Below are 24,729 nucleotides of genomic sequence, written 5' to 3'. Positions count from 1 at the left end.
AGATTTCTTAATAAGTACATCTTTCCTCTCGGCTTGTACAATTTTCTGGTTGTTTAGAATGCATCCTTAGTTCTACTTGCAGTGTCACAACATCAGCTTTTTCAACAATATATTTCAAATTGTAACACTTTAAAGAAAATCTTATCTTTCTAGAATTCTCTCACTCGCTTTCTTAAAAAGGCTTTTCAGCTTAAAACTGTTTCCCCTCACTGAAATCCTCTTTCGTTTCAGTGGCCTCATCTACTTTATGAACATCAGCGCACTTTCCATTGCAACATTTCCTCCAATGAAATGTTCAATGTTCTTTTTTGCTGGAGGGCTCTCACCTGCTCTGAGGCAGAAAGCAACATAAATCTTACACATTAAATGGTCACCCCCCCCCCCATCTAGTAGTGGTAAAGGCACACATTTCAGAAGGGTAGAGAGGTGGCAATTGTACAACTTTTTGGAAGGGTCTCATTGCAAACCCCTAACGTTAACCCACAAAATGGTTATCCCCCAACCAAGTGGTGGTAATGGCACAACTTTCGGAAGGGTATTAGTACAAACCCCCAATGCTAAACACCAGATTTATGCATTTCAGCAGTTCACAAACAGATCAATCTCTAGTACTGGCACTAATAAATTCTGCAGAACCCAAAAGAAAGTGGGGGGGGAGAGAAAAGAGCAGGGGAAAAGTGGGGCTGGGGAAGAGCAGCAGGACCCACAAAACCTCCTCTAAACACTCCATGTGGGAACAACTTTCAGTCTTTATTGCAACCGCCCACCCCTTCCTAGAAGAAGTCTCTGCTCTGATATTCTGGTGGTGGACCTCGCATCAAGCCCCATGTCACATCAGCAGCTAACATAAACCTCAATATGTTAACAGGTTGGTCTCACTTATCCCACTTAACATTGGTCAGAAAAAAAGATGGCAGCAGCTGCCTGTGTGAAGAGGAGCGTCTTGCCCTTATTGACCACCTTTTAGTTTGACTGTATCCTGAACGGATAGCAACTCTTTGCATGCCAAAACCACCTACTTCCTGTGAAGTTTGTTGCGCTTAGATCAGGGAACAGCAAAACTGAATGCTCCCCTCTTTGTGCTTAAATGCCTCGTGTAGAATCATATCTCTTGTATCTAATGAGTGCATCATCACCATCATAGTGCCCCCTGATTATCCTCTGAGCAGTAACCCCTCATAGACTGCCTGTACATCCTTCAAGCCATTAGGTGGTTTGCCTCTCAGGTGTGATGAATCCTTCAGAGTCCTAACAAAAACCCTACCTAAAGTTTCCTCCCAGGTGCCAGGGGAAGGCAGCCGCTACCTGAGCCTGACCCTGAGGGTGGTATTAGCCGGGCGGATCACCTGTGAGGAGAAGGACCTCAGGGGGAGAGTAGAACTCTGTTTGGTGTGACGTGTGGGATATTTCAACCCACTTGTCCAGGCTCTGCAACATTACTGTGCATTGCTTTCCGCAGAAACATCAGAATGGCCGCCGGAAAGCATGTTGCTCGCTAAAAATCACCAGAAAGTGCGCAGTAAAAATCTGAAAAATAGGGCGCCATCGACTTTTGCCTATGTCAGTGGTAACCCAGGGGACCACTGCCAAAACCCATCATTTGGCTGCCCACAGAGCAAAATCATTGCAAAAGAAACACAGAGCTGTTTTAAAAATCTGTTTTCCCTGGCTGTCAAATTTGCAAAATTCATAGCTCACAAACCACCCAAAAAGATCCAACCTCCTTGTTGGGTGGTGGACATCATTCTACTTCGAGAATCCACATAAATACAATGTCCACAGAAGGAAATATTATCTGAACAAAGTCCACTTTTGAGGATGGTTGAGCTGGAAGAAATCTGTCAAAAATGGGTGTAGAACCGTTACTCACCTCTGTCAGAAGCCGGCAATTTAAAACCTGTCAGGTGTAAAGTTGTACATTGAACTCAAACTATGCCAAAGAAAGACTTGCTATCAGAAGCCTAAGAGGTGGATACAATTCAAAACTATATTCTAAAAAGGCTTGAAGTAAGAAATTGTTTGATGTATCTGTTAAAAATGTAAGTTATATTGTAAGACAAGACAATTTCAGACATTGGGCCTCATCATGAGTTGGGCGGTAACGCCGGCGCTAATAGTCCTACCGCCAAACCCCGGCGCTATTACCGCCGGATCACGGGTTTGACGGAAGGGTTATTGCCCATTCCCTATTGGCCCATTCGGGAATTCCTCATTCCCCATTAGGCCCAATGGGGAAAATTCACGCTATTACCGCCGGCGGATTTCCCGCCGGCAGTAATCGCGCCGAAAATCAGCAATTTTGCTGCAGAGGGGGAAATCCGCCACAGCCATGATCTGGCGGACCCTTAAATGCGGTGGTAATAGCACTACCGCCGCATTTAAGGGTTACCGCCAGACTCATGATGAGGCCAATTGTGTTTAAAAGTTAAAGTTTCCCACACTGGGCTTCAAACACATTCCACACCTCCTGCCTAAACAAAGCAATCTTTTCTCCTGTGCTCTGCTAAGAAACTGGCAGGCTGGTGTGAAAAGGAACAGAGAGGGGCACCCTGGCCTGTTGTTCTGAGTGCAGACAAAGGGCTCCCTTGAGCTGAATAGAAATGCTAATTTGGGGCGTCAATAGAAATTGCCCTGGCAGAAAGAAGGCCATGTGACTCTCTGACTCAGCCAAGACCTTGGAGGTGGGCCAGACTGAAAATGTGGATTTGACATTGGAGTAAATATATGTTTAAGGAAAATACTTCTAAAATATTGTACCAAACTGACGAAAATATGAAACTTAGAGATTATTAAAATGAAAATTTCGCTCACAGTTTAAAACTAATCTGGAATCTGTGCGATGTTCTGAGACCAAACCACAAAAGTTTTAAATATTGCGGCTATTGTGGTTGTGCTAGGAACATGAAAAATTACAGAAGTATGACCAGATGGTATGTGCATGTATATGTAAAAAATTGTACAGATCTGAAAATGTGTAACCAACCAAAAGCGTGAAAAAACTGTCATTTGTGAACCAAAACTCATAGGAACATGGGACTTAAACAGAGACGTGGCTTAGTTAATCAGTGATATGTATATTTAATATTAACAAGTTGTGCATATTGTAAATATGTTTTTTGGGAAAAATAGATTTTCTAAGTAAAAGCAAAGGGGAGGTTCTTCTCTAGATTGTAAATGGCAGCATCACTATGACACATGATGACAGAGAGATAGAGAGAAGGCAGAGAGAAACAAATTAATTCTGAAAGACCTGGACACTCAGGCAGAGTTTGATGAAGAGCGCCAGAAAGCTGGTGCTCTTCAAAGATATAGGGGCGACCTGGCGGCACAGAGGCAGGCTCTTGTTCAGGAAAGGGACACCTTAGGCCAGGAAGTCTGTCACTTAAAAGGGAAACTGGAAGAAAATCACCTGGCCCTCCAGGGACTGGGTGACCTCCAAAAAGAGCATGATAGATTGTTAGAGCACACCAGGAGGGTGGAAGATGCTCTGGCAAGAAAGGAGCATGCCAGTAGGGACTGGACTCAGGCGGTAACCCTCCTGCAGCAAAGACTGGCCCAGTGCTCAAAGACATATCAGGAAGCACAGAGAGAAAATGAGGCTCTCTGTGAGAAAAATGACAAGCTCCACAGGCAGGTAGCCATGCAAGAGAGACTGATAGAGACTAGTAAGGCCTTGATTGAGGAACAGAAAGTGCAGGTTCTTGCATGGCAACAGGGAGCAGGGGCTGATAGAGATGAGGTTCGCTGGGAAAGGGAAATGCCTGAGCATAACCTCAGGAACCCTAGTACCAGAGGCCTTCATCTCTCCCAGTCCCTGGACTCTGCCACCCCCATGTCCAGTGGTGCACATGAGCCCAGGGCCACAGGGATGGCAGATTACTATCCAGTCAGAAGTATGGGGCTCATAGACCAGCACCTCCCAGGAATGTATGGGCGGGCATCTGGGTATGGGTACCCAAGCACTGTGAAGTGTAGTGGGGAACCCCATGAGAGTAGGCCCACTAAGGGCATCCTAAAAACCTCTGCCCAGCTAGGACAGTGGGGGTGGGGAGTACCCATCAAATCCTGGGAGCAAGGAGGAATCAGAAGACTTCTCTGAGCGCCCCAGGACACAGGAGACTAGGTCCCCACATTCTGCCAGCCATTCCAAGGCTCGCAGAATCCGGGAGAACCTAGAGACGGGCACCTCTGGGAGCAGTGCCTCTGAGTCAGAGGATGAATGGACCAGGGTTACCTGAACTAAGAAGGCCAATAAGGCAAAAAGGGCCTTGCTTAAGGACCCCTTAAAACAAATCAAGGCAATAAGGAGCGTCATCACGCCTTATCATAAGAACGCTAAGTATTCTGTTTGGGAGCACTTAGAGCTCTTTGAGTAGATGATGGAAACTTTCCATTTGAAAGACAGTAGTAGCTGCATTCAGTATGTGAAATGGACATTCACACCAGAATACTCCAGTTTCTTTGTGGGGCTGGAGGACCAAAATCATTCAAGATGGTCCACATATAGGGCGGCCTACTTGAAGCATTTTTCTGTACACCGAAATCCCCAAGAGGCTTTCAAGGAAGCCTACAACTTGCAATGTGGGGAGGATCAGGCCCCACAAACATTTGTGCAGGAGTTAAAGCGTGCCTTTGCGCAGACTACCAGAAGGGTGCGCACTGACAGCAGAGAATTTGTTAATACTTTTTTCCACGCTCTACCAAAGTACATCATGACCCAGCTGGTGAGAGATTTTCATAAGAAAAGATCACTAGACTGGGTCATTGAACAGGCCACCAGGATCTATGAGGTGCAAAAGCCCATAGACAACAAGAATACTCAAAAAAGCCCCAAAACAACCAACCCCCCTGCTGCTGCTAAGGTGGAAGAGGTTAAGGTTGCCCCCATTTTAGATTTGGAGATGGGGGGTCCTAAAAACTTGCCTGCACAACAGAATAATCCCAAGCCCAGAAGGCCCTCGGGCCAGTCACAGACAGGGAGCCAAGGAGGTAGTCCTTCAAATGGGATCCCTCACTCCCCTATGTAAGTCCCCGCTACAAGGAGAACAGACCCATCCTGGGTTATGTGTGGACTCCTCCAGCCCAAGGGGGGGGGGTCCAACCAGGCACCTAACCCAGGGAACCTCCTTCCTAACTTCCCCCAGGAGGGCAGAAACTCCTCAAATCCTGGACAGAACTTCTTCCCCAGCTATCCACAAAACGTTCAACCCCAAAATCATCTATCCTTCTTTCCCCACTTTCCTGACTCTGGACCTGGTGCTCCAGAACAATGACGGGGCAGCACCCCGACAACCCACCGGTTCCCAGGGAAGAGGCACAAGGGGAAGGGGGTGTGAAGCCTTGGAGGAAGCTTCCTTCCCCACTTGTAAAAAGCCCCTGGAAACCCAGGAACCGGAAACAAAATCTCCTACCCCTGAAAGCCTGCCACCCAAGGAGCAGAGGGGGGGGTAGGAGAAACAAAGAATCCAAACAGACCCATTTTGTGTAGGAGGTACAGATCTTTCTAGAACAAAAATGAATGGGTTGGAAAACAATCTTACTATGTATCCTCCTCCCTTCTATTTTCATTCCCAAGACAGCAAATATAAGTGTATAGAATCACACTCAGAGAATTCCCAAAAGTTTTATATTTGAAAAGATTTTTTGAATTTCTATTTTTACGTAATGAACATCGCATCAAAGACAAAACACATAAGCAAACACAATTTGCATGGTCAGAACAAAACAGAAACCTGTAATACAAGGTTAATATAGTTAGACAAACATTAATGCAATTACTACTGTCGCTACTGCAAGTATACGACAGGCGTCAAACACAAAGTGAACAAATAAACTAAAACAAATCAATCGTACAACTTTCTAAAGAACACAAACAACTGACATGATAGCGTTTGTGTTTTTGGTACAAAAGCGTCTTCACCAGGTGTTTCAGCCCTATAACGGGGCAAGGTGAGCCATTTCTTCCTAGGGCCTTCATCAGGACGAAGGAAAAACTGTGTGGTCAGGATGTTCAGGGAATGCTGTAACAGGAATGGAGAAATTTGATAAGGGGAGGCTCAAAACGTATTGGGTTTAGGCGTGACATAAATCACTAATGTCTAACTTAGAAGTTGAAAAGACATGGCTTACCTATGGGGACAGACGTTTCACCACAGGTGAAGGTGACGTAGATAACCTAGTAAACGAATAGACAATACCCATTGAATACATCTGGTATTGTGCGGCTCAATAATAGAGGAAAGAGTGGAAAGTAAAGTCCACATGCTTGCTGGATGGATCTTACCTATTAATGGTGGCTGCGCATCCAAGAGGCAGCGCACTATGGCATCTACCTCTTCACATATAGTACTAAAAACAAGGAGATATATGTGTTCATTCTAAATATGAAATCTATGTAGTGCGGTGTGCACTCAGAGAAAATGAATCAAAGGGCCATGTTGACATGCTTACCCAGTTCAGAGGGGGGATTTCTCACACACGTAACTGCTTAGCCTCGGAAAAAAAACATCTAATGGAGTCCCGGGCGTGGATTCTAAACAAATTGGTAAAAAAACGTGAAGTCACAATTCTTTACTAACAAAAGGGTTGGCACAAGTGCTGAGCTATTTAAGACACAAGCGTTCTGTTAATTACCTGTGTCCCTGCTTCACAATAGGGAGCAATGGGCAGCCGGCTGAAGCGCGATCAAGGTTTACACGCTATTGCCGACGGGAGAGCTCTCACAGATGTGCTCTCAGCGGTGTCTGTACGGGTCTGGAGGACACACGCTTATGGCGGAGGACGCCGTTGCTAAGCGCCGATGGTCGTTTAGCCGGCGCCATCTTGAATCGGGACAGGTGAACTAATAGCGCCGAAAGTCCCAAATTCTCAAAACCAAACGTGCTAAAGAGGCACATATTAGTCAGAGTAATGGGCAGTGCATGCTGCCGGGTTTAATTAAAAAAGACGCTGTATTCATGAGCATTGCCATGGCAACCCAAACCTTGTTTACATGAGTGGGGAGTGGCCCTCCGTGCGATTCAATAGAAAAAAATACCTAGACCTAACACAGTGTTGTATGGTTCCCTGCTGGAAGAGTATAAAAGGGTGAGGACTGATTCAAAACAACGAGGTGGTGGTATCACCTCCTGAGCCAAAGGCGATAAGTGGAATGTGTAAAAACATATCCCGAAAAATAAAACAGGAAAACGAGATAAATGTGTACACTTGCTTTCAATACATAATGTCATAATGCCACTTGCAATACATAATGTCATAGTCCACCACATGCTTGAATAAAACAGCAGCTTACAAGGTATTCCTGACTCCCCCAGTGCAAAATCATGATCTGGTTGGTATCATAGATCTGGTTGGTATCATTAATAAATATAACAGCCCCTATTTAAGTAGTAGTCATTCCCAAACTCATAGATAGTCGTGTACTTCAGTCTACATTACAGACACAATAGGGGGTTATCTGCATTAAGTGTATTTTAGGAAGTAAGTTAAAAGGTGCATCCTACAAAAAGTATTTCCATTTGACAGAACTATTTAACCCTGTCTTTACCGTATCTAATCTGTGCACCTATGCTCAAGTTGTGTAAGAGCTCGATTAGGGTCACCCCCTCTAATCGTAGGTTCAAGTTTCTGGATGATGAACCATCTGAGGTCCACATCTTTATGTTTTAGGAGTCCAAAGTGCTCAACTAGAGGTTTGTCCGGAACATTGTTTCGGATGCAGGAGCGATGTTCAGAAATGTACATTTTTATGGGTCGAATGGTTTTGCCAACATATAAAAGGCCGCAGGGACACTTGATGATGTAGATGACTCCTTTTGAGTTGCAGTTGGTATGTGTCGTGAGTGTCCATTTCAAGTTCTTATGCTCTAAAACACTTTTGTTTGTAAGGTTAGAGGGCATGACACGCATTGACCGCATTTGTAGTGTCCTACTACAGCTGGTAAATTCCATAGTGTATTTTCTATTGGTGGTACTGGTTCTACAAAAGTGTGGACAAGAGTGTCCCTTAGATTCTTGTTCTTCTTGTAAGCAAAACATGGGACTTTACTGAGTGTTCCTTCTTGTTTGACTAAATGCCAGTTCTTCTTGACCGCTTTTTGAATGACATCACTCAACGGACTGAACGTAGTAACACAGACCAATCTGTCTAGATCTTTTTTCGGTTTTGTCTCAAGGCAGACTTCCCTTGGGGTGTATGTTGCTCTTTTCTTGGCATCTCTTATAGCTTTGCGGGGGTATCCTCTTGCAGTCAGTCTTTCATGTAGATCTTCTGAATTTTTTTTGAACTTCTCTGTCTCAGTGCAATTTCTTCAGATTCTCAAGAACTGTCCATACGGTAAGTTATATTTTAGACTGTGTGGGTGGTAGCTATCAAAATGGAGTAAACTATTCCGATCTGTGGTTTTTCGGAATAATTCTCTTTTTAGTAGATCTCCAGTCCTGTAGATGTGTAAATCGAGAAAATTGATCTGATGATGATCCCACTGTATGGTGAACTTGATGAATGAATTGCGTTGATTAATCCAGAGGTGAAAGTCCAGAAGGGCGGCTGATGTACCGTTCCAGATCAGGATGGCGTCGTCGATATATCGGTTCCACAGGTCTATTTGCCCGAGGAATGGATTTTCCGCACAGTAGATGTTGTCATTTTCATACTGTGCCATGTAAAGATTCGCAATGTCGGGAGCAAAAGTGGCCCCCATGCTTAGTCCCTGAATATGTTTATATATCTGCTTGTGGAAAAGGAAATAATTTTCAGATATTGCTAGCCTTGTACACTCCCGAATGAAATTAGTGGGAGTTGTGGTGATGTCATTTCTTTGGTCTAAAACCATTCGGATGGCTTCTAAACCTTCAGCTTGGGGGATGGAGGTATACAGCGCCTCTACATCCATGGTCACGAGGAGGCAGGTATGTTGTGGGTTGACATGATTGAGTAGATTGATGGTACTAGTAGTGTCCTTAAGATAAGAAGGCATCTTGATGACGAAAGGCTTAAGAAAGAAATCTGTGTAAAGGGACAGAGGCTCCAGGAGTGAATCACAAGCGGACACAATAGGTCTTCCCGGGGGTTGAGAGGGATTCTTATGGATCTTTGGTAGAATGTAAAATGCTAGAGTACGGGGGGGTGTTTTGAGGAAGCGTTGTTCATCCTCGCAGATCCATCCTTCCTCCAATGCGTGAGCTGTTAGACTTTTGATTTCTTCTTGCAAGATGGAGGTTGGGTTGTAATTCAGTGGTCTGTAAGCTTTTAGATTGTCAAGCAAGCGTAAGCATTCTTTGTCATAATATGAAGTATCCATGATGACTATTCCACCGCCTTTGTCAGCCAGTTTTATGGTTATGCTGGTATCTAGGCGTAAGGTCTGTAAGGCACTTCTTTCTTCTTGTTCTAAGTTATCCTTGTAAAAATTCTGCTTGTGGAATCCAGTCATCACTGTCTTCAGCACTGTTTTCTTAAAGGCCTCCACCTCACAGGGGATGGTGTGAGGAGGAGGATAGAAAGTAGATTTGGGCTTTAACCCGGTAGTGTTATCTTTTTTCTCATGCTTCAATTTTTCAGTGGGTCCTTGATTGGATGGAAGATAGACCTCAAAGAAAAATTTGAGGCAGATGTTTCTGAAAAATCTACGTAATTCCAGTTCCGTTTCTAAAGGTTGAGCTTTTTGGGCAGGTACAAACGATAAACCTTTGCCAAGCAGTCTCTCTTCGGCAGCCGAGATTAGACGTTTAGATATGTTAAAGATGGGTATCCCACCTGCTGCCCCTGATTTTGGTACCATTGCCTGGTGCGCATCTGTTGATTTGATTGCGTGGGTCTTCTCTTGGCTCTCCCTCTCTGTCCCCCTCTGGGAAAAAAAGTTGCTGGGGCTGAAAGAATGGTTGTGATTGTCCGGACGTGCCGGGTAGGCTTGGGTTGCTCCCACTGCCACTCGAAGAAGTGCCAGAGAAGTTAATACCCCTGTTTCTACAATTGTACCCTTGGTTTTGTTGGAGGTCGGTGTAGTATGTGCTTTGCAGGTAGGGATAAGTTCTTTCTTCCGAATAACTGGCCAGATCTTTTTTTAAATTTGGTGACCTTTCTATCTATAGTGATGTTCCTAAATTTCTCGACTTCAATCTCTAGTTTTTCCAATTTTTCTTTTGCCTCCTTGATAGATTTGTCCTCGAGGAATTTCTTCTCGAGTTCGGCAAGTTCTGTGCCTTGTTTGTCGCACTCTTCTTTTGATGTATCTATTACCAAAATTAGCCAGTCCGTGCTGCACTTATTGCCTACTCCACTGAAGTTTTTAGTAAATTTAGGATTGTCAGTGAAGACTCTGGGGGCGTTGCGAACTTGTAACCCCTCCGGAATAATTCCAGCTTTTAAATATTCAAGCATGAACTTTCCATGCATTTCAGTCCTAATGATTTTCTTTCTCTTTTGGTTCAGGATCTCAAGCTGATCTTCTGCAAGGCCTCGTGTAATTACGCCTTCCTCATTACTCAGGGTAGAGGTGACCCCCAGTAATTTTTTTAAATATTCATCCGTGTAAGACACGATGTTGACGTTCTCCATCTACGTGGAGTCTCTGGTCCGAGTAATCGGAGCAGGTAAGGTATTCATAGTCGAAGTAATTATTCGTGAAACAATGCCCACAGCCACGGGCTGCGCTAGCTAAATAATATGAAAGGGCTCCTGGTGGAAGCAACCCTATTTTACCCAGGAAGGCTAAAGTTACTAGAACAAAAATGAATGGGTTGGAAAACAATCTTACTATGTATCCTCCTCCCTTCGATTTTCTTGCAGTAGCGACAGTAGTGATTGCATTAATGTTTGTCTAACTATATTACCCTGTGAATACAGGTTTCTGTTTTGTTCTGACCATGCAAATTGTGTTTGCTTATGTGTTTTATCTTTGATGTGATGTTCATTATGTAAAAATAGAAATTCAAAAAATCTTTTCAAATATAAAACTTTTTGGAATTCTCTGAGTGTGATTCTAAACACTTATATTTGCTGTCTTGGGAATGAAAATAGAAGGGAGGAGGATACATAGTAAGATTGTTTTCCAACCCATTCATTTTTGTTCTAGTAACTTTAGCCTTCCTGGGCAGAATATGGTTGCTTCCACCAGGAGTGCTTTGATATTATGGAGGTACAGATCTTCCAGTTTGAAGGAGAGGGATCCTCAGAGGATCCTGGGAAAAGGATCTTCTCCTTCAGAGATGGGGGAACTCCTCCCAAAGAAAAATGGGCCCCAGGGTATTCAAATCCAGACTGGGTAGATGTGGGGACTGAGCTTGCGCCGCCCATCATCCAACCCCAGAACCAACAACATGAAAATCCCCTGGTTCAAACCCATCCTGGTGACTGCCTCCAAAAAGGGGAGGGGGGTGGCCCAGAACTAGGGGAATTCAAAACTTCTCCCATCTCTAGTTGCCACCTTTTTCTTTCAGATTCCCTAGGCTCCCCACAGAATTCTGTCTAAATCTCTTCTCTTTCAATGTCCAAAACTAAAAAACTCACCCACCAGTTGTCCAGAAATGTACATGATCTGTGCCCCCTTGTGGAGAAGGAGGGAAGATGCTATGCCCGGGTACAAATACAGGGGCAGGGTACAATTTTGGCACTGGTGGACACTGGATCCCAAGCTACTCTTCTATCCAAAAAGGCATTTGATGAACTGAATTCAGGAAGGGGGGAGAATTATCAAATTCCTCTCACCTCTTTTCCGGGACAACTTCAGAACTTTGACGGGAAGGAAATTCCCGTCGAGGGGACTGCGGATTTGGACATTAAAATTGGGTGACACAAGGTGAAGCACCTGGTCATAGTTGTGACTCCAGAGGGCACCCTTTGTTTACTAGGGAATGACCTTCTGCGAAGGTTGTCACCCCTAATAGACTGTGTAAACAAGGTCCTCTGGACCCAGACTAGCCAACCAATAAAATTGAAACAGAGCGCCAACCATGTTAGTTTAAACGGCACATGCCACATGGTTGAACAAAAATCTGACCAAGTAGAATTTCACTTCCAGAACAACCAAATTCCAGACGTGACAGTAATAGCAGTAGGACAACAGACTGGTGATGGGGGGGTCCTCTCTATTTCTGAAAATCAACCTTCCATCCCGTCTAAGGTGGCATTCCACACTGGAAGGAAACATTCTGAAATTCTTTACCAATCCACAATCAGACATTCCTACTACTATAGTCCAGAAAGATGTGAAATCAGCTCAGAGACTGGCTGATATTCAGTAAATTGGAGAGCAGTTGTTCATCCCTGTTCAGTTAAATGAAGGGAAGGACTCAGTTCTCGCCCGAGTGTGTGTGAACAACGGTAAGAGCTTCATCAGCGAAGCCATGTTCCTCCAACTCCCAAAAGATCCAGCCATTCCCACATTTCGACTGATAGACAAATGGGAAATGGATCTGGAAACACCCAATTCCAAACATCTCCTGCCAAGCAGGTGTATGCTCAAAATCTCCATAGGCAACAAGAGCATAGTTCATAATTGTTGGGTCGTGCGAGACATCACTGCCGCCTTTTACTTACACAGTGATATTCTCAATCGCTTTGCCATTAGTTTGGACCTAATAAACTTCAAAGCTTGGTCCCGATTAGCGGATAATCCCATGGGCTTTGATGATCCAGAGAAAGCATTTAGGTCAGCTCAAATGCTGCCTTATGCAGTTGAAATTCAGATTGGAGAGGAAGTCACCATCCTAGAAAGGACCCCACAATTCTCCCTGGAAGTGAAAGTTAAAAGAGGACAGAAATTGAAAAACCCTGATGCTTATATTCATCTAAATGCTTCTCTCCAACAGCAAGGGTTGGGGGTAAACCCAACACCATTAGTCAACATAGAACATGACACCATTCCAATAGAGGTGGATAACTGCGGCTTAAAGAGTATCACTCTAGCCGCAGGCACCATTATTGGAATGGCGGTTGATGACTGACATTTTTCCATTGATTTAGGAAATGAACTGTTAGGACCAATCCCCAAGGACTGTTTTGACAGTGACAGTGATGACAACACAACACCAGACAGGATCTTCACCCAGCATGGGGGGAACTTCCTGGTGTACACTTCCTGCCCTTATGGTAAGGAAGATGTGACTTGTGATTTCAGGAGGGATGAGGTGATTTTCCAGGTCCGTGAGGACTTCCTTCCCCACCTGAAGCCACTAGTCCAAATCAGCACTCTGACCAGGGACTTCTCCACCCATCTGCAGGTGGCCGCTGAGATAGCAAAACCAGAAGTCTTTCCGGGCTTCAAGCAGATGGTTCAAGAGAGAGTCAACCTAGCTGATGCCTGTGAGACTCTGTAGCAGAAGGAAAAGTTGAAACAAGTTTTCTTGGATTTTCAAGATCTCTTTGCGGCGGATTCATATGACTGTGGTCGCACCGACATCCACACTACAACAATTCCCACGGACCCTGGCATGACTCAGGTGTATGTGAAGCAATATCGCTTGCCTCTCGCATCCATGAAATCCCTTACTGAAATAATTAAGAACCTTGAGTCCCGTGGGATAATCTGTCCAGTCCACAGCACCTTCAATAACCCGGTGCTGGGGATATTGAAGCCAAATGGCCAGTGGAGACTCTGCGCCAACCTTAGGGAGCTTAACAAATGGGTCCATACTTCCCGATGGCCACTTCCCTACATTGACCAAGGGCTGGCCCAGATCCAGGAGTCACAGGTATTCACTGCAATAGACCTCACCAATGGATACTGGACTGCACCTGTCAGTAGGGAGGACCAATACAAGCTGGCCTTTACCTTTGGGGGGCAGCAGTACACATGGACCCGGACTCCCTTCGGATACATCAACTCCGGCAATTAATTCAACATTTGTCTACATAAGGCCATACCCAACCTGGGTGAAAGGGGTAACCTGGCATATGTAGATGATGTTCTCATCAAAAGCTCAACTGTGGAGGAACACATAGCGGAGATCCGTTATGTTCTGACACAGTTGAGGGCAGCCGGAGCAAAATTTTCCTTTCAAAAGGCACAGTGGTGTAGAACCCGTGCCAATTTCCTGGGGCATGAGGTTACTCCTCAGGGTCTCTGTCCCCAGGAAAAGAAAGTGGAAACCCTCTAGAAATTGAAAGACCCCACAACGCTGCGGGAACTAAGGAGCCTCCTTGGACTGACTAATTACAGCAAAAAGTTCATTGAGGGCTACGCAGAGATCACCAGACCTCCGATTCATCTTTTGAAGGGGGGGGGTCAAGTGGGAATGGGGTCCAGAACAAGCCGAGGCAGTAAGACAACTCAAAAGAAGCCTCTCACAAGTGCCTTGCCTAGCTTACCCGGTCAGAAACAAGGAGTTCTTCTTGGAGACAGGGTTCTCTAATACATGCTTGACTGCAGTATTATACCAAAAGCATGACAGGGTCAATAAAGTAATCTCCTATGCGAGTAAAACTTTATCTTCGGTGGAGGAAAAATTCAATGATTGTGAGAAGGCACTCCTGGCAACGGTGTGGGCATTGAAGAATTACCGCCCGTTTATCCAGGAGGAACACATCATAGTGGAGACTCCACACCAGCCTCTACAATATCTCCAGAGTGACAGAATCCGGACCGGAAATGTGAGTAATTCCCGAATTACTTCCTGGATTCTGTCAATGCAAGGCTTTCCTGTGGGGGTCAGATATGGCCAAAACAAGAGAGTCCCCTCGCGCACGGTCTGGCTGACTTGCTTGATTGTGCCAGAGAAAATTGTCGCGAGGACGAGAGTCTAAAAATCAAGGACAACATGGAGGCATACCTCAATTCCCCACACAACGACTTTGAAGAAGACAAGTGTGAGGGAATGCCCACTGTCTGTGGATGGATGCTCTTACCATGTTGACAACAACGGGGAAAAAGAACTTGTGGCCGGCATAGGGAATGCATGGGTGAATGAGATCCCAGAACCCTCCGCTGAGTACAAGATTGGTCCCCGAAGTAGTCAAGTGGCAGAGTTGATGGCTGTGCATCAAGCCATCCTCACTGCTGTCCAACATCAACTCCACGAACTGGTCATAATCACTGATTGGGATTATGTACGGAACGGGTTCGTGGAGCACCTGGTTAATTGGAAAACCAGAGGCATGCTATGTGCTCATAACAAACCCTTGAAACATGGGAAGTTAATCCAAAATATTGATGATCTGGTCACCTCGAATGGGATGACCATCTACTGGAAAAAGATCAAGGGTCATTCCAAAGGAGAGGGACCAGACAAAACTGGAAATGACTTAGCTATTCAGCTGGCCAAAACCGGGGCCATCCAAGAGGATCTAATTGAGATTGAGTCCCTGTTGGGGGAAATCCAGGTCACTGCTATCACTAGGTCCCAGACAAATGCTCACAATGACCTCTCAACTGCACAATGGAGTAAGGAGGCCCCAGATGCTGATTTGATTATGGCTCGGAAGTGGGATCCAATGATTGGTAAGTTTTATCAACACATTGAGGACCCAGAGAACTTTCCCCTGACGGATACTGATTACATTGGGAAAGAGGACCTCAGAGTGTTGATGAAATGTCCAGGGCAGCTTGTTTACTAAATGGGTGGAATGTCTCCCGGCCCCAAACTGCAAGGCAGAAACAGCAGCTGCCCTGATGATTAACCACATCTTTGTGCGTTTTGGACTACCCCAAAGGATCGAGTCAGACAGAGGTAGCCATTTCACCAGCAAAGTTATGACAAAGATGTGGGAGATACTTAGGGTTAAAAGGGAGCTACATATTGCTTACCGGATAGCCTCTAGTGGTGCAGTAGAGAGATATAATAGAACAATTGTGAGCATATTAAAAAAGTTTGTGGCAGATTCTGGGCCAAGTTGGGATATTCGATTACCTCTTGTCCTAATGGCCATCAGATCTACCCCTTCATCTGCAACTAAAATGTCACCGTTTGAACTGATGACTGGATGCAGGATGGTGCTTCCCCAGCACCTGCTCTACAGAACTCAAGAGCAGACATTGATCAATGCCTCCACAACTCATGAGTATGTTGAAAATCTAAGAAAACACCTTCAACATGCTTTTGCATATGCTCAGCGAAATCTATAAAGATCAGCAGACAGCATGAAGACTCACTATGACTTAAAGACTACCAGAAAGGAATATAATGTAGGAGACCGGGTCTACTTATACAATTTCCAAAGGAACCAGGCCAAACAGCGAAAATGTCTGCCTACCTGGAGGGGTCCTTTTGAAATTGTAGACAATATCTCACCAGTCGCCTACAAGATCCGCACCCCCAAAGGCATTTTGACAGAGGGGGAAGATAAGTGGGTCCATATTAATCAGCTAAAGTGTTGCCATCCTAGGCACACTTTGCAGCAACTGGAGGAGCTTTCCGGAACCCCAGAGGGGGACACTCCAGCTCCATAAAATTCCAACTCTAAATATTCCATACATAGTCTATAAAATATAATAATAAAAATGTGTCCTGAATATCAAAATATATGTGTCCGCCCCACTACATTAATAGTGGTGGGGAAATGTCTACAAATATGTTTTTTGCTTTGTCATCCTAGGAGAGAGAGAGATAACCTATAGTTGATTGGAAATCATGGAGACTAACCAAGGAGGACTACCCGGGGACCGGGAGCAAAGATCCGAGGGGCCAGGAGTATCGCTCAATACTCCCATCAGGACTGGCGCGGTGAACCGATCGATCCACCCCTGATGGAGGAAAAGATGATGAACTTTGCCATTCGTGGAATCAGAAGAGATGAAACTGACATCCCAGTCTTGCGAATTCCCATTGATGGTCGATCAACGCCAATCGCAAGATGGGGGCTTGTGGGATGTTTCAAACCACTAGTCCAGGCCCTGCAACATTACTGTGCATTGCTTACCACAGAAACATCAGAATGGCCACCAGAAAGCATATTGCTTGCTAAAAATCACCAGAAAGTGCGCAGTAAAAATCTGAAAAATAGGCCGCCATCCACTTTTGCCTATGTCAGTGGTAACCCAGGGGACCACTGCCAAAACCCATCATTTGTCCGGGCGCACAGCAATCAGAGCGGAGGGCGCCCGGTTCTGGTGGTTGTCCCGTTGGGTATCTTGTACTTTCATAGCTCCTTAGTATAAGTCCATCTTGGTTCCTAATCTTTAAAGTGCATCTTTCATTTTGAAATCTTGACTCTGTTTCTGAAAAATCTATCTTCACAAAAACCTCTGTAACTTTTGAACCATATGTCCTAGAAACAAAATATTGAAGCTAACATCCTCAGCTTTCAAACGAATCCAAAACGACATTACAATTCCTTATAGTTTTTCCGTAATCGCGTTTCCCCGCACGCGGAAATGTTGCCGCGATTTTGCATTTGGTTCAATTTCATTCCATGTAAAACAGCTATTTCTTGTTTTCAACTTCTGAATTTCGTTTTCCATCTGCAAACCATTCAACAATCATTGCTAGTGTTTCCCTGAACGTATCCAAAGCAACTCTCACTTGTTCTGAATCTCATTTAGCAAATTAAAATCATTTTAGCATTTTTCCCATCCAATTCATATTACATTTAAAAGCAATTAACCTGTTTTTAAAATCATTCCTGTTCTCTCTAAGCTTGCTGGGGGAATCGGGATTGAAACTGCAATTGTTGATTGTTATTCCTGATACCTGTGTGCACTCATTCCATCTCTTCATATTGCAGATTGGGGGGAGTGAGTAGTAACAGGGGAAAGAGTGATTACATTGTTTTTGGTTAAATTCATATCAAGTCTTATTTCTGTGTTGCATTCTTCCTATCATTGCAATTTCTTGAACCATACAAAGTATTCTCTGCTACATTATTCTTCCTATTCCTACTCCTAATTGATTAAAGAGATTGTTGATATTGTAATATTACCATTGCTGATCATTGTTCATATTCATAAGTGTGATATTCAGATAATATTCATATTCATAAAAGTGTAATCTATATATTGTTACATTTTTCAAATAAATCTTTTAATTTGCAAAACAAACATATTTCTTGGTTCAGTGAGACCGGGGGAATTCAAAGAGAGTGGCGTTATATAAGGGTACATCATCCAGAATTAAACAAACTTTTGACATAAAAATATATAAATAAGGGTTTCCATTAGGCATCCCATACTAGGCATTGACTTAGTTGGAGTGCTGGATTGAAATCACTTACAGATGCCGTATTTGTCTTCCTCAGAATAAGACATATCAGTAATCATTCTCGGTCAAAAGACCTTTTTATAATAAATGAACAAAAAAAAAAGATTAGAACGTTTTTCTAAATTGAACTGTCAGCCCCTGCGATGCACACGAGTACGCACTAGGGCTGACAGGCATGCCAGTACCAGGAAGCGCTGTCGCAGGAAAATGGGTGTTTGTGTGTTGCATGTTCATGTTTGTGTGTGTGTTGCGTGTGCTTTAGTGCGGGGGAGTCTTATGTGGGGAGGGAGGTGGAAGGGGCTGAGGGAGGGGTTTTCGGGGGGCGAAACCCCTGATCTAGCAGAAGTATTTTTTACTGTTAACAGCTCCACTACTTTTTGCAACCATTTTCACTATTCCAGAACTGTTCTCCACTTTACCACCGGGTATCAGTTACAGCTAAACTGAAATCTATTTCAACTCAATTTACTGTTAAACAGCATGACCGCAACACTTGAAAAATGTTTTGCACATTGCTCCTTTCCTTCCTACACTGTCCCCCACCAGAGTCACAGTTCCTCTTCTTTTTTGGTACTTCTATCACTGGGCAGGAGAGTTGCCTTCCTGATAGGAAGTGTTCAGGGCAAGAGGAGCATAACCTGCAATGCATGTGGCAATCACAAGTGTTGAACAAACAACACCAATATGTTTCAAGTTTTCCCAGAAGAAATAGTCAAAACTGATGTTGTGGAAAGTCAAGAGACTATAAGTTGTTTGAAGTAAACCTTACCTCAGAAGTACTTATAGTAGTGTTAGAACCTTTCCTTGTTCCTGGCAGGCTACTAGACCAGGCCAGGGACTTTGTAGGGCTAGACCTGGCAGGTGAGTGGACAAGGGAAAAGTCATTGAAGTACTGTGTTGTAGTTAAAGACTGAGAAGAAGAAGAAGACGTGGCAAGTCATCGACATCATTTACAGACCCCCGGCCAACTATCCTCCTTTGAGGAAGATTTAACTAGTCTTCTCACTCAAAACACTAAACCTAATTCGCAAATCCTTCTTTTAGGCGACCTAAATCTCGGCCTATATGATAACCTAAACACCAATGCACTAGCCATCCAAAATACCATCTCAGAATTCGGCTTCTCTTTAAAAATATCAGACCCTACACACGATAAAGGTAGAATTTTAGACTGGGTCGCAGACTTTAATTGCAACACTAACATTCTCGCCAACTCACTGTCTGCATGGTCCGATCACAATATCATCTCCTTTGAAATCTCTGACTCCAAATAACCATTACCCAAGGATTTCCAAGCCCCATCAGCTTTAACAAGGAACAATCGCCTAATCTCCCTAGAGTGCATACTTTCATTAATTCAGCCTATCACGCAGCAACAGTTGCCCCTAGACGTAGACCCCTCCACAATGGTAGAGCTATACAACCAGAGCCTGCTGAAGGCCATGGACCAATTAGTACCACTTAAATTAAGGAAAGCTAAACCATTAGCACACCATAACAAATGGTTTACTACCGAGCTGAAAATATTACGCCAAGCTAAAAGAGAAGCAGAGGCATCCTGGAAAAAAACCTTTAATACAAAATAGCCACTATCCTAGAGACCAAAAGGGAGAATTGCAACAATAGAATTTTCAATGCCAAATCTAGCACGAAAGAGCTCTTTACCATCCTCAAAGAATTGGAATAGCCTATCTCTCCCCCTGACTCTTGCAAGAAAGACGCCCTCTGGTGTACCAACATCCAAAAAGCCTTACTTAACAAAATGTCTCTACTTCAATCGAAAATTGAAGCCAAAAGAGTTAGCTTGTCAACTACAGCCACCCTAACATGAAACCGACCAATCTGAGTCCCCAATCTTCCATATCCACCACCCAAAACAAAGTCTTCGAATTCATCCCTGTCACTCCATCAGAGGTTGAATCCATCATCAAAAGCCTTAAGCCAACTAGGTGCTAAGGAGACTATTGGCCAGCCTCCATCATAAAAGAAGGAGCCAAAGAATTTGCCCCTTTTATATTATTCTTCATAAATGCTTCCTTTGCCTCATGCATGGTACGCAAAAACTTAAAAGACGCCTGGGTCATGCCCCTTATCAAAAAGACTAACCTTGATCCTAATATACCGACTAATTACAGGCCAATCACCACTGTGCCTTTTCTTCTAAAAATCTTAGACAAGGCAGCATATATCCAGATCCAGAATCACCTCAACACTAATAATCTCTTAGGCCTCAGACAATCAGGTTTCAGACCAAGACATGGGACAGAAACAGCCCTCTTGGATCTGAAAATCCAAATGGATGAGGCAAGAGACATTGGAAAGCCTGCTCTACTCCACCTACTTGACTTATTGACTGCGTTTGATTTAGTCGACCACAGCATCTTAACCAACCACCTCACCACAGCCGCCTCATTCTCTAGCAAGGCCACTGCCTGTGTCAACTTCTTCCTAGCGGACAGATCCATGAGGGTCTTTTCCCCTTCTGCCTCAGCAGACCCCTACCCCATCACATGCGAAGTCCCACAAGGATCGTGTGTCTCCCCCACCCTATACAATATATTCATGAAGATCCTGTTCGACTATCTAGATGATCTAGGCGTATCATACACAAATTATGCGGATGATACGCAAATTCTGATCACTCTATCAGGCAAATACCAATTGGATTCCACACTCTTAAATGATATCTACAGCAAAGTACAGGCATGGATGGCCAATCACGGCCTTTGTCTGAACAACAACAAAACTGAGATCCTTCTCATTGGCTCCAAATTAAGACTCAACAAGTTAGGCACCAAATACTCCTCCTTCACTATCAATGGTATCCACATAAAAGTTGACAAGGAAGCAAAGACTTTAGGTTTCTATTTAGATTCTGCATTAACCCTTCAAAAACAAATTAACGGCACCTCATACTCAACGGTCTACACATCCAAACTAATAAATGCCTGCAGACCATTCCTCAACACCAAAAGCTGTCTGTCCCTTGCAAGAGCCCTCAAATTGTCCAAACTGGACTATTGTAATACTCTCTATTTGGGCACTAGTCAGACGAACCTGCATGAGTTACAGGTAATGCAAAATAATGCTCTGAGAGCAGCTCTAAATATTCCTCGATCCAACCACATAGCACAAATCCGTCGCAATTCCAAATGGCTCCCCATCCAAGATAGGATCACCTTTAGAACGCTCCTGATCATCCACAAATGCTTCAACAACTCAGCACCTAAGTATCTTATGAATACATTCTCCAGGAAACAGTCCACTAGACCCACCAGGTCTAACGATGGTCACTGTCTAAACATTCCAAAATTCAGGCTCAGCAAAGCGGGGGGCTCCAGTTTCCCGGTGCTCGCAGCTTAGACCTGGAACAAGCTCCCACCTGCACTAAGAATTGTCCCAGTGTTCCTCTCATTTCGGAACAAAATAAAATCCTGGCTCTTCTCACTCTCAAACTGAACACTACCACGCTCGACTATGTCTACCCTTGCTCCAGCGACCCTTTGACGTCACCTATAGCCTAAGATCGAGATGATCACTGACATCCTTGTCCAGCTGAAAGCCTTCCCCCCTAGCTATACCATGAACCTGCACCTATATATTCTATTCACTTGTATCTTCTGCTATCTTACTTCCTTGTAATTACTTTTAAATGTTGTACCTATCATTATGTATATTATTGTATCTTACTCTGTACCCTGTAAATATTTTCTGCAACCATGAACCTAAGAAATGTGCCCAGATACCCTTGGGTTCGGCGCGCTATACAAGCAAATAAAACAAAGAAACAAACACAGTCCACTAGAAGATATTGTGAACTGTTGTGAATTCATCCTGACAAAAAGCCTTTTGTTGATACAGACGAACTGTGAAGATAATTGTGTTTGTTAAGAAGTTGTTGAACTCTCTGCTACAAGTGGGGATATAAAGACTTGCTTAATATTTTGAATTGTTGGTCAAGGTCCAAAGGAGAGACTATTTGAAGCAAGAGGAACCTTTTATCAATAGAACTTTGTTACAAGATGGAACTTTCTTAATTTTGTACTGTTCATTGGAAATCCTGTTTGAATCTGTGGAAGGGGATTTCAAGCAGGCCACATGGAGATGCAGTCATCAAGGATTTGAACATAACTGTTATATCTGTTATATTAGAATTGCCATACATTACCTTGTTAAGTCTATTGTATGTACAAGTGTGAGGGAACGGTTCCTTTTGTTAGAGTGTTTAGTCTATTTTGATAATCAGGGAAATCCTCGTCAGGGTAGGGATAGTGAGGCTTTTGTCAAACCCATTTTGAGTTAATAAAATGGCATCTTATGAAAAGCCTATACAAAGTGGTCCGCCTCACATTTCTGACCCTTCACACTGGACTCCACCAACATGTCAATCAGAAGATCCTCCACTTCAGGCCAGAACCGATCTATCATTTCATCTCCACCAGGCAGCTTCAAGATATGCAGAAAAGCTCCACTCTTGATGATGTCAAGAGTTTCTATCCTAGCATCCAGACTCAAAAAGATGTCTGCTGCTCATGTTTGGAAATCGTGTTTAGCCTATAGGATTGTCTCAACTGCAGATGCCGGCTGTTCGAGGGCACCAATATACACTTGTACATCAATTGCTCCACCTACACTGCCACTTTGAACAACTTTGTTTCGAGCGCTATATAAGCCTAATAAATACAAATACAAATACAAATACAAACAGGCTGATCTGCCCTCTCTATGGTGCTTTTCTTGTTGGTCATATCCACATTAAATACATAAAGAGATTTCAGGAGTGTCTGTTCCTCTCTTGGGTAGTAAAGCTGATCAGGGAGACCCCTTCCTTGCTTGATCAATCTTGCTCTCTTAACATTTGAACCCTTGGGATTAAAGAAGCGTGCCAGGTTGCCTTTTTGTTACTCTCAGACATAATTAGGGGCCAGTATGGATGGCAAGTGACAAAATGTGGTCAGCTGCTCTGCAACTAGAGTGGTCTAGTTGGGCCGAAGTGTCAGGAGTGTCATTAAAGATTGTTAACTGTATGAAGCCTTTTTTATTTACTTTTACAGCCTTCAGACCAGATATCTGTCTCACAAACGTGAACGATTTTGGCTTTTTCACTGCAATTCCAGAATGTTGCGGGGGTTTCGCTGCAATTCCCAGAATGTAGCAGGGGCTTCACTGCAAATCCCAGAATGCAGCAGGGGCACAGACTTCACTTTGTTTCCAACACTTTCAATTATCCACCTGTGAGTCAACCTTTTAGCGCCCTCAATTTACCTCTGTCCACTTTGGTTAACCATCTCAAAGTGTAGGCAATTGTTCCACACTCTCCCGTTAGTCGTGACTCAGGATGCTTCACCAGTTTCCGCTATGGCTTGGTCTTTGCACCATCATGCCCAGTAAGTATCTAGAGCAGTAGCAGTATGGGACCTATGGCTTCTCACCCAGCTGCTTTGCCATGTGGCAGTTACTTGTGCCTATCATCCTCTTTCTTGGCTCATCATATGCACTTAGTCACTCGTGCTTGTCAACATTTTTCTCACCTCCTTCCTGGAGTTATAATTGCTTGTGCCTCACTGCATCTACTCACCGGTGTGTCCGACGCTTGCACTTCAATGCTTGTCTCCACTTCCCACTATTATGTCAGACGCTCGTCTCATAACTTCCTTCTCGGATTGGCTTTCCATGGTGCTTTCCCTTCATGGTCCCAGACTGTCTAGCCCCAAATACTCGTGCCCTTTTTTTCCTTTTAAATTCTCCCTTCCCAATTGCGCTTTTGTGACTGAATATGAATGTTGGGTTTTAAGGGAGTTTTGCTAGTTTTTCATTTATTCTTTACATGTATTCATTCACTCTATCGTTTTGTTATTTGGGGCATGGTGCCTGCTTTGCTATATTAGTTGGTCAGGTCATGTTATATCCGGTTATATTATGTCACATTTCCTTATGTCCTTTCACGTTAATGTCAAATGACAAGTGCTTTGAAACGGCTATAAGGTGGCAAGTAGCACTCTGCATACACCCAGGTAATTAAATAATATAATGTGCAACACGCAGTTCATGAAAAGGGCTATATAACACCTGAAGTAGACAAGCAAATGTAAACTAATAAGGAAACGCTATGCCCATGTATGATCCAAGAGCCCCATGTTGTCCTCTTAACAGGGTGAAAAAGGTATACATGGTTGGATTATGGAGATTAATTCCCAGAAGAGCACATCCTCCAGCGGAACCTGCCTCCCACACCACTATAACCATCCTCCTATAGGTTACTAGTAGACCTGAAGAACTCTGGGTAGGCCAGATCCTGGATTTTATTCTGGAAAACCACAGTTCATAACTCACCCTCATTTGTTCCTCCAAGCTTACCTGTCTTCAGAACCTGGCTGTTCGTGTCCTCGGGAGCAAGTAAAAGGGTGGTTTTCTCCTGTTCGCTTATGCAATGTTTTAACACACATAAGATCATAATGATGCCCTGTTGATGTGGGAGGCTGACAAGCCTGACCTCTGAGCCAAAGACATTCTCACATCACCATTTCACACAAATGGTTGCCAGCCTATAACTGCGTACAAAAGGACAGAAGAAGGTAAGAGGCTTGGGTAGAGGTC

The 24,729-nt window shown here is 43.9% G+C and overlaps 1 protein-coding gene across 1 annotated transcript in view; it reads left to right on the top strand.

Moving 5' to 3' along the window:
- Window positions 1-24,729, top strand: part of DAPK2 (death associated protein kinase 2) — a 1,397,186-nt gene that overhangs the window by 1,246,654 nt on the left and 125,803 nt on the right. The window lies entirely within an intron of this gene.

The sequence above is a fragment of the Ambystoma mexicanum genome, chromosome 11 (genome assembly GCF_040938575.1).
Source record: "Ambystoma mexicanum isolate Mex_15411 chromosome 11, UKY_AmexF1_1, whole genome shotgun sequence".
Taxonomy (NCBI): Eukaryota; Metazoa; Chordata; class Amphibia; order Caudata; family Ambystomatidae; genus Ambystoma; species Ambystoma mexicanum.
The sequence above is the reverse complement of the archived record's forward strand: the minus strand, read 5'-3'. Positions and strand labels throughout refer to the sequence as shown.